A 6,829-nucleotide genomic window follows, 5' to 3' on the forward strand; every position below is an offset into this window, starting at 1 on the left:
GGTTTCCTCCACGCGAGAGCTTTCCAAGAAAAAAATTAAAAATTAAAAAATGACCCGGAGAGCAACACGGAAGGCTTTGGCAGATGGCGAGATCCACTTCATCCTGCTTCTCCGGGTCATCCCATTCAACAAGTATCCCTTCCTGCGCCAGCTCTGCAGTGGGTTCGAAATAAAAGCAAGAGCCCCCCGCCTCTCTCTCTCTCTCTCTCTCTCTCTCTCTCTCTCTCTCTCTCTCTCTCTCTCTCTCTCTCTCTCTCTCTCTCTCTTCTTCTCTCTCTCTCTCTCTCTCTCTCTCTCTCTCTCTCTCTCTCTCTCTCTCTCTCTCTCTCTCTCACACACACACACACACACACACACACACACACACACACACACACACGGCAAAGCAGGCGTAGGGCTTTGGGAGACAGACTAGAAGGAAGCCAACTGTCACCCAAATGAGTACTTGAAGCAGCATGAAGTGCCACCAAAGAACTGTGACAAGCGAGCTTCTTGCACAGATTTTAAAAGAAAAAAGAAAAAACAAAAACAAAAACGTTGTTTTGTTCCTTTGTGATAAAAGATGGTGTGTGTGTGTGTGTGTGTGTGTGTGTGTGTGTGTGTGTGTGTGTGTGTCTTCCACCGGTGCGTTTCCTCTTGTGTCTGGGGTCACATCTTCCAGCTGCGTTTGAGAGAGTCCAGAGGTGGAGAGCTCTGAAACATGGAAATCATTTAAATGTAGTTTTTCTTAATTATCTCTCTAGAGGCCATTTTGATATATTAGGGGACTTTGGTTGAGAACAGTAAAATCTTTCTTTACCTTGAACTTGGAATGCAAGCTTGTAAATCAGACGGGCCATAGTGTAAGCTTGGGCTCTGAACCCAAACATACATGGCCTTGTTTGGAATTTCCACAAGTCCCTGTTTTTGCCTTGGTAAAAACATGGACATTTTATTCTTACTGTGACTGTACATCTCCAAGTGCACTCTATTTCCTGTGGAAAAGAGGTAGATTATTTTAAAGGCTTTTTGTAAAGATACATACATTTTAAGTAGAAACCACACTATTAAGTACATTTCAGTCTTCTTTTTAAAGATTCAGTTACAAACCTCTAATATTTCAGATTTTGAAATGAATATAATATAGTATATTTATTGATTGTAGCCTTAATTATGACTAAAAATTTAATCTTTAGAATTTTTTAAATTTAAGGCTACTAAAGTAGCACAGGCTGTGCTCAGACGAGTTATCTACATCAGCTCCCTAATGCTGGGATTTCGGGTATCGTAGAATGTCAAATTTTTATTTTTGGATTACATGTTTCTAGATAGCAGGAATTAAAAATATATTCTAAGATTTTGTTTTATTTAAATGGCAATACTAGGATTGAACTCAGGGGCTTGCTCCTTCTAAGGAGGTGCTCTACCACAGGAGCTACTCCTTCAGCTTGGAAGAAAGGAAGGATAGAAGGAAGGAAGATAGGCAGGCAGGCAGAGGAAAGACATGTCTACTGTGTTAAGTACTCAGCACCTGGGAATTTAAAAGGGTGAAAAAGACAGTTTATACATTAAGTTTTAGGAAAAATCCAACATTATAGATATACATTTGCTGCTCAAAAGTTTATTCAATTAATCTACCTTTACATTTTACATAGTAGGTAATAATCAGGGATCAACAAATAAAATTATCTAACAAGGTACCAAAACTAAATAAAATTATCTAACAAGATACCAAAACTATACTTTCAGGTATAGACTAGTTTCAATAATTTCTTCTCAAATAATGTGGTGTTCTGACACTGAGATTCAGTTGGAAGGGTAGGGACTCATGGTTAGCCCAGTTAATGGTTTGGTGCTCTGGAATGAAGGCAAAAATTTATGGTTGGTGCTCCATTCTCATGGTGCTAGTTGTAGTTACTGAGTATGTACAAAGTTGCTAGTCTGAAAGACAAGTCTAGCCTAGAGTATACTTAATAAGTGGTTGTCCAGATACCGACTGCCTAAATTTGTTACATTTCTTTAGAAGTAAGCTCTGGAAGGAAGAAAATATCAATGTAGCTTTTAGCTTTTCAGCATTTCTTGTCTTTTATTTTTTGTGAGGGTAATGTATAAAGGGGTTACAGTTATATTTGTCAGATAGTGGGTGTATTACTTCTCACACTTTAATACCCCTTTTCAGATTTTTGTCCCCCTTTCCCTCCCCTCACCCCTACCAATCATCTTGTTTTCCTCCCTTCCCTTTCCTATTTCAAATAAATAAATAAACTTATACACAATGTACCAGGTAATAAAGTCATAGTTACTGACTTTGACTTATCAGACCAAATGATTGCTCTCAATAATTAATTGCAAGTAGATAGATAGATAGATAGATAGATAGATAGATAGATAGATAGATAATTTTTTTAAGGTACATAAGCACCAAAGGTAGTTGGGCCTGGTGGCTCACGCCTACAATTCCAGCTACTTGGAAAGCAGAGATCAAGAAGGTCATGATCCAGACCAACCTAAGTAAAAATTACAAGAAAGATCCTGTCATCACTCAAGCAAAAAGGGCTTGAGGGATAGCATAGGTGGAAAAGCCTAGGAAACTCAAGCTCTGAGTTCAAACCCCAGTATAGCCAAAAAGAAAAAAAAAAACAGGAAAAGCATCAAAGGCAATGAGTATTTGTGGGTGGTAGAAAACAAGAGCACTGCTCCTATTTCTCAACAAGATCACAGCCGGGATGAAAATCAAGGGCTAAAGATCTTCAGTTACTACCAGCATACGTGTAGAGTGTTGGTTTGGTTTGACTTGCATTTTGTAGGAATTTAATTTTATTGGATTTAGCCAAGTAAGCTACACAAACCCTCTGGTAAGGACCTAATTACTTGTCCAGACAGAAAGAATATGTTCATTTACTGAACTTGATATAGATCAATAATGATTCAGAGCTTTTAACTGCCCTATTGAATTAGGTAAAGTGAAGACCACAATTAGCACAGGCCTTATTTAAGAAATCTGTTCATGACCTTTAAAGGGGAATCTAATAGGCTGGACCTTCAAAGGAGCATCTTCTGCTAAATAAATAAATAAATAAATGAATAAATAAATAAATAAATAAATCCCTTGCTTTAAAGAACCTTCAGTTGGTATTAAATATCTCACCTTTACAAATAACCTACCACCCAATCCTAGCATGTGAAATTTTTGCTCACATTCAGCATTCTTTCCATAGGTTTATAAAGTTCTAAAAACTGAGATTGTGACTTTCCTAATATCTATTTCCATTTCAAAGGAGTAAGGAACTCTCTAGCCAGAGTTGCCCAGTTGTGTTCATGTTGTAATCTATCAAAAATCTTAATTTGAGGGTAGAGGAGCCCAGAAAGCATTACATATGCCTTCTGCAGCAGAAGAGTACAAAGTGTACAGCTTTTAACTTAAATGATTTTCTGAAACAAGGTACTTGAAAGCTGTCTAAGGTAACAATTAAAAATCAAAACATTTTTGTGGATGTGGTGGCATAGACCTGTAATCAAAGCTACTTGAAAGATAGAATATTACGAACTGAGCCCTGGGCAAAAGTATGAGATACTATCAGACACTAGACAAAATCAAACAAACCCTGTGGTTCAAGTAGTAGAGCACTTGCAAGTGCAAAACCCTGATTTCAACACCAATAAGCCAGATGATAAAAATAAAACTTGGGCTATCTCAAGGCTTAGGGTTCTACCACTTGAGCCACAGCACCATTTCCAATTTTTTTTTTCTATGTATGTGGTACCAAGGAATCAAACCCAGGTATTCGTACATGCTAGGCAAGCACTCTACCACTAGGCCAAACTCCCGCCCCCCTGGTTTTTGCTTCTTTTTTTTTTTTTAATATAACCAATGTCTTGTCTAATAACTTTCTTCTTTAAGAAATTTGTTAGAATGTGAAAAGATGGAAAGTGAGAAGGCTGATTCTTCAAGGACTGTATTTCTGGTTTAATTATTGTTTGTGAAAGTAAAAGAACAAGACCAGCATACTCAGTAATAATATACTATATAAAGTGTTAGCTAGTCATGGCAAGCATTTGTCTTCTTTCCTCAAGTACTTGTTCAAAGATTGAATTCAAGGTCATGATAGAAGCTTCTTGTAGTTAAACATTGTCCTTATCATCCAACTATGATAATGCTGAGACTTAGCCATTTGAGATTCATCCTTCCAGACCCCTTTTTGTCTTTTCAGGTGTTCCTGGTTGAATACCGAAAAGGATAAAGACTGTTATCAAGGAATAACTTCTCAATAATTGATTAAAGCATCATTTCTATTTGGAAATGAGAACAAGATGTGAGAAGGATGTAAGAGAAATTACACTCCCGGGGAGGGGGGGAAACTAAGGGATAGGAAGGGGATTGAACAAAAGCGTGCAGATGTGTAAAACTAAGTGGGAAAAGGAAACACATTATGCCTACAGAAAAGCAGCTACCCCTTGCCAATGCTTACATTTCATCATGAAGAAGGAAAATCTATCCATTGCATACCCTAGTTCCTGGCTGGTGCTATACTAAGAAGGTCATTTCATACAGGGTATCCTAGTTAATTTTCAACAACCCCGAAGTAAAGGTAGCACTGTCATTCTTAGTGAAGAAATGAAAGGTCAATGACAGTTCCAGAATGAAGAAAGCAGTGGGACTGGAGTTCAAACCCAAACGTGTTTTGGTTTAAATCACACCCTTCTGTCATCTTTCCAAGTTGGCTAACACACTTGGCAGTGTATTGTATTTGGCAACGGGCTAGTATCTTGGCAACAATGATGAATAATTCTAGTCATTGGCTCCCAGCAAAACTTTTCAGTTGTTAAATTTTATGGTAGAACTATGGTGATAACTATCCATAATTTGTATAACTAACAAAAAGTGCTTTTTGAAACTAACTTGCGATTGTTTTATTTTACCTCATTATACAAAGCATATTGCTTTAAAAACAAAGTTTGGGGATCTTCCAGTTTAATGATACTAATAAGCCCTTTTGCAATCTACTTTCATGTCTGGCATTTTTGCTTCACCTATTCCAGAATTTTGAAATGTTCTTTCAATATATTATATCCCTGAGTTATAAATAGGTATTTTGGAACTGATAAATGATAGAGTCATACATTCTTGTGTATTCCCTGTTGGATTTCTCAAGTTTCTAAACAATACTGCAATGAATCAAACAATGCTCCTTTGTATGGAGACTGTTTGCAGGGCTCTCTCTTAACATCTTTGGAACTTATATTTTAGAGAAATGATATGGCAACCACAGAACATGCATATTTTACAAATTTGGGAAGTATGGAGGAATAAAAAGCAAAGAACAAAATCACAGTTCAATTCCAGTGCTGAGATTACTGTTAACAGCTCAGTGAATAACTGTGTATTTCTTTGGCAAATGTTTTTTTTAATACAAAAGAATCAAGGGGCATTAGTATCCCTCTTAAAGTTAAAAATGCATGCTATCCCACAGCATAGCTACAACATTTTGAAATGACAATACCAAAATGTTAGGAAAGATGGGGAGCAGCAGAAACTCCTGAAGGAGTTTGAAGGCTTTTTAAACCACTGTGAACTGATCACCAGTGGTTAATACCTATAATCACAGCTATTTAGGAGGCTAAGAATGGGAGGATTGATACGGAAGGCCAGCCCAGGAAGAAAAGCTAGCGAGACACCAATACCCCTCCCCTTTCTCCACTGATCGCTGGACTCAGTGCTTTCTACCTGTCATTTCAAATTATGTAGGAGGCCAGGAGTGGGAGAATCATGGTACCAGTACAACCTGGCCAGAAAATGTCTGTGAGGTCATCTATGTAGAGAGATGCTGGATAAGTGATCCCAGCAATTATGGGAAACTTACACAGGTAGAGTGTGGTTTCAGTGTGTGCCTGGAAGGGAAGTGAGACCCTGTTGTAAAAACTAACCAGTGAGAAACAAGACTGGAGCTGTGAGTCAGTGGCGTGATGCCTAGCAAACATGAGGCCCTTGGTTCAAATCACCAAAATGAACAACCCCCCCTTCAAAACAAAACAAACAAACAAAAAACACAGTAGAAAGGTTCCTCGGGATGAGCTACATCTGACCATCCATATATTGTATGAATCTGAAATTCCATTCCCAAATAGATACAAGTAGAACATCCTTACATATACCAGAAGACACACACCAGAATGAGCATTGTCTAACTCCACATCATGCATACGTCCACCAAGTGCATGTCCTGTGGATGCAATAGTGGAATCCTCTTCAGTAACAAAAATGCATGATCTGCTATACCTCACGTGAACCCCACAATATTAAGTCTAAAAATATCAAAGAGAAAAGGATATACATTATAGGATGCTACATTGCATAAAACCACAAAACATTCAAAGCTAATCTCCTGTTAGAAGACAAGATGTGGCTCCCTTTGGGAGGGTGATTCTGGGTGCTGACAATTTCTGTTTGCTAAACTTGGTAGTGAGTACACTACCATGGGTAACTAAATTTAAACCTTCTTCTAACTGGACACTTTTCTGAAGAATAAAATGTTATGTTTCCAGAGGGGGGTGGACGAACATTAAAACATACTGCATCACTTACACTTGACAGAAATGTGATGACAGTGGAAAAAGAAAGCCACCAGTGCCTTTAAGTCCACTGGTAAGCAGAAGATTTTCACCTGGAATACGAAGTGGTGGGAACACACTTACCAGTTTCTTTTGCTTGTTTTCCTTCCCATGTCTGCAAACATCAGTGGGATTGCTGTCATTTAGGAAGCGCAAATATAGTTCATAATACCGTAATAAGTGATGGGAAAATCATTTCATTGTCATATTTTCTTGTATACCTTCATTTTCTATATTCCTT

The 6,829-nt window shown here is 37.8% G+C and overlaps 1 long non-coding RNA gene across 2 annotated transcripts; it reads right to left on the reverse strand.

Moving 5' to 3' along the window:
* Positions 1 to 914: 914 nt before the first annotated feature.
* LOC150066589 (uncharacterized) lies at positions 915 to 6,829 on the reverse strand. Of its 2 annotated transcripts, none has more exons than XR_016539192.1 (3): positions 6,673 to 6,829; positions 6,147 to 6,282; positions 915 to 974 (listed from the first exon to the last, which is right to left on the reverse strand). It is a non-coding gene; the product is annotated as an uncharacterized LOC150066589 (long non-coding RNA). The 2 variants fall into 2 exon arrangements; XR_016539197.1 differs by lacking the exon at positions 915 to 974 and adding an exon at positions 4,022 to 4,196.

The sequence above is a fragment of the Megascapheus bottae genome, chromosome 2 (genome assembly GCF_031878675.1).
Source record: "Megascapheus bottae isolate mThoBot1 chromosome 2, mThoBot2.hap1, whole genome shotgun sequence".
NCBI classification, from domain to species: domain Eukaryota; kingdom Metazoa; phylum Chordata; class Mammalia; order Rodentia; family Geomyidae; genus Megascapheus; species Megascapheus bottae.